Genomic DNA, 4,105 nt, shown 5'->3' on the forward strand with positions numbered 1-4,105 from the left:
AGACACATGCACCACCTTGTGCATCTGGCATACGTGAGATCTAGAGAATTGAACTTGGGTCCTTAGGCTTCATAGGCAAGCACCTTAATCGCTAAGCCATCTCTCCAACCCTTATTTTTCTTTATTTATTTACTGTTTCTTGAACAATCTTTTGGGACTAAGGGACTTTAAAAGATACCCACATCTGTCAAAGGGCAGAGCTGAGACTGGAAATTGATTTTTATAACAAATACAAGTGCTTAACTTAAAGAAGAGCACAATTATTCATTTTGAAAACTTGCTGGAAAACTCTGCAGAGTTTTAATATGGCATTGTCTATGAAGAGCTGAGGTAGTGCTGAGTATGGAATGTACCAGGGATTGTCACACACAATTGTCTCTAATTTCATTATCTTCAAAGCAAACCTGTAGAGACACAATGGCACTTTTGTCTTCTGTATTTAAAAAAACATTTTATTTATTTATCTGAGAGAGAAAGAGAGAGAGAGAGAGAGAGAAAATAAGTATGGGCCTTTCACTTGGGTAATGGGGAATCAAACCCAAATTATCAGGCTTTACAAGCAAGCACCTTTAACTGCTGAGCCATCCCTCCAGCCCTTGTCTTCAGGGCTTCATTTTGGCCAAAGTACAATTTATTTTACAACATCAGAAAATATAGAACCCCATTTATGTGTAGGGAGCAGCATGAACAAGTTCAAAATGTGATACTGCACATAGCTACTAGCAGGGACAGCTTCTCTAGAGATGGTCGATAAGTTACCCCATGGAAAGGCAGCTCCTGATGAAGAGCATGGCACACTTGTTCCTCTCCTGTGTCTTTCCCAGGGCATGGTACAGTCTGGCCTGGAAGTGAACAACGTCTTGGATCCACTCCTTGCAGTCAACTTTTGCAAATAGTTTTTGGCTTCATTGAGGTTCTCAATGGCAGCTTCCAGAGAGGCTCAAGGGGAAGCTCCATGATGGTGGAGGAAAAAGATGGCATGAGCAGAGGGTGGACATCATCCCCTGGCTCACATAAGGTAGACAACAGGAACAGGAGAGTGTGCCCCCTTGTCTTCAGGTTTATATGCTGAAATTGTGCCTTTATAGGTTGATTGGCTTGGCCAAGCCCACAGCATCACGATGGACTTGGTGGTGATTAGAATGTCTTTTTAAACACCCAATGAGTAGAATATATTTGACTGTCAATAAATGTTTTTAAAAAGGAAGAAGAAGGCTACTGAGATGGATTAGCAGTTAAGGTGCAAAGCTTGAGGGCCCAGGTTTGATTCCCCAGTACACATGTAAAGCCAGATTCATATGTTGGGACATGTGTCTGAAGTTCATTTGCAGAGGGGCTAGATGCCCTGGTGTACCCATTCTATCTCTCTCTTCCTCTCTTTCTTTCTCACTCTAGTAAATAAATAAATAACTATTTTTTAACAAAGGAAGAAGAGAAGGAATGAAAGAAGAGAGAGAAATAAAAGAGAAGAACCTCAAGCCATAGTCAACCCTTATTGAGCAGTGGTTTAGTGCTGGTCACCATCTGTCACCCCAGGGCTCCACCACATTCATGCTTTCTAACTAATTTCTTAGTTGAGTATGGTGAATACCTAGGGCCTCCATAATCCTAGGATTTATGAATCATCCTTGTCTCCATTTTTTTAATATAACATGTCTAACCACAGTCATTGTCGTGACTACCTGCTAGAAATGACCCAACCATGGTTTATTTAATGATCTCCAATCATTTCCATCTGGTCTGTGGGTGGCTGCACAGTCATTATTCATCAATGGAACTTTGCAAACACAAACACAGGTACATGTATACTGAAAAAGCTCAATAATTTACACTAATTGGAGAGAAGTCCTGTCTGAATTTACAAAAAGGTGTTTTTTCCCCAAGCTTATGATGTAATTAACCACCTAGTGAGCATGTTGCCAACTGAAAGCAATAGGATTCCTGTGTTAAGTGAGGTGGAGAAGATGGGCATGGTGGTCATAGCTCAGAGTCTGTCCTTACTTACAACTATGGATCTGGACATATGACATTGGTAGAATAGTGGGTAGTAAGCCATTCTGTGATATCAAGCTATGTCTAAGTACCTATAACAAGTAAGCAAGTTACTCTAAGCAAAGTCATATGGGAACAAAAATTAATGCTAATTTGTTACTTTTATTTGCAAGTCATCTTTTATGTAGACCATATATATGTGTGTGTACATATATATGCTAATTAGTACATTATCTCTCAAGTAAGTAAGTTCTCATAGTAAAATAATTTTTATTTAGTAGGTCATACTCTGTTGCAAGTAACAGAAGCTACAGTTCAAAATATGTGACACAAATGAGGGAATTCAATGTTTCTATATGGGTAACAGGGAAATCAAAAGCTGAGTGAGCATGATGGGCTTGATATAGGCACTCACATTATTATTTATGAGTTGCATATGTGTGCACCTGGACACAGATGACAGACACACACACAATTTGTTTTGCCTCCTTGGAGGTCAAGGTCACTCTAAGGCTGGTTTCTCTTACTGCCAGACAATGACTACATGAGCTTTATATCTGCAAAACACATGGCCCAGGATGGTGCTTATAGGAGAGAAAGGAAAAGGAGGCAGAGAGGAGAAAGAAAAGATGAGAGAGGAGATAGAGGGGAAAGGTGTGAGAAAGAGATGAGAAAGGAGAACTGAATGACAGAAAAAAAAAAAAAAAAGGAGAAAGGAACTGCTTGCTTTGGCAGCACATAAACTAAAATTGGAATGATACAGAGATTAGCATGGCCCCTGTGCAAGGATGACATGCAAATTTTTAAAGAGAGAAAAAGGAAAGAGAGAAGAGAGAGGAGTGTGCTTTGAAGGTTAAGAGAATGTTATGAACCAGATTACTTTCACAAATTCTCCCAGAAGCACACAAGAGTTTCCTACATAAATATATCAGCCACTGCCATCCAACTCACAGCATCAACTCTCTTGGACTGGGATGGAGACACTGTGGCCAGTTCATGTTCTTCTATCACCCTTTTCTAGTCCTATTGTTGGCTTGATTTCCCTATTAATTAATTAATTAATTATTTTTATTTTTGGTTTTTGAGGTAGGGTTTCACTCTAGGATAGGCTGACCTGGAATTCATTCTGTAATCTCAGGGTGGCCTTGAACTCACAGTGATCCTTCTACCTTTGTTTCCTGAGTGCTGGGATTAAAGGGGTGTACCACCACACCCAGCCGGTTTTCGCATTTATTGTCAACTTCTTTTTGGAAGATTAAAATAGAATTCATTAGACCATGTCTCCATTTTTTTTTTTTTTTTTTTTGCTGTAAATTGTATTCTAGTTATACATTATTGAAACTTCCTCAGTTATTTAAAGTTGGGAAACATCCATGTTCATTAGATTCCTAGTGTGGTGACTTTGGTTCATTGTGTGGATTCTAAACGTTTTCCCTCTTAGTGACGATCCCAGTTAATAAGTCCTGGAATTATTAAATTGGCTTGTTACTCCCTTTCTGTGTAGTAGCTACTAAAGTAAATGTGAAACTAATGTACCTAGGTACACATTGTTTTATTAAACCTATAGAAGATATTTTCATTTAGAAAGAGTAAGGGTCTGTCCCAACACCCCAGTCTTGAAATTGTGATTTCATTGCTTCCCACTGAATTACTATCCTCTGAGAAGTGAGTACAGACATAAACTCTGGCTCTGCCATTATTTAGGTGTGTGGCCTCCTTGTTGTCATCTGCAAAATGATAGGGATGGATTCGATGATCTTTGAGATTATGTCTAATTTTAGGATGTTATGCATTTAGGTAAGAAACTAACCTCTCATTTTGTCTGCTTTTCCTGAATAAAGTCAGGTATAATTAGCAATGCATAATATGCAAATTTATGTGGTAGAGGGGCTTGAGAACTTTTTGTCTTCAACTGTTAAAATGTTGCTCTTGCGCTTAGCAGTTAAGGCACTTGTCTGCAAAGCCTAGGGACCCAGGTTCAGTTCCCCAGAACCCACATAAGCCAGGTACACAAAGTGGTGCATGCTTCTGGAGTTGGTTTGCAGTGGCTAGAGGCCCTGGCGCACCTATTCTCTCTGTCTCTCTTCTCTCTCTCTGCTTGCAAATAAATATT

The 4,105-nt window shown here is 39.4% G+C and overlaps 1 pseudogene; it reads left to right on the top strand.

Annotated features, from left to right (window-relative positions):
* The first annotated feature begins 2,715 nt into the window (after positions 1-2,715).
* On the top strand, positions 2,716-2,815 carry LOC123456121 (annotated as a pseudogene).
* Positions 2,816-4,105: the final 1,290 nt, after the last annotated feature.

The sequence above is a fragment of the Jaculus jaculus genome, chromosome 19 (genome assembly GCF_020740685.1).
Source record: "Jaculus jaculus isolate mJacJac1 chromosome 19, mJacJac1.mat.Y.cur, whole genome shotgun sequence".
Lineage (NCBI taxonomy): Eukaryota > Metazoa > Chordata > Mammalia > Rodentia > Dipodidae > Jaculus > Jaculus jaculus.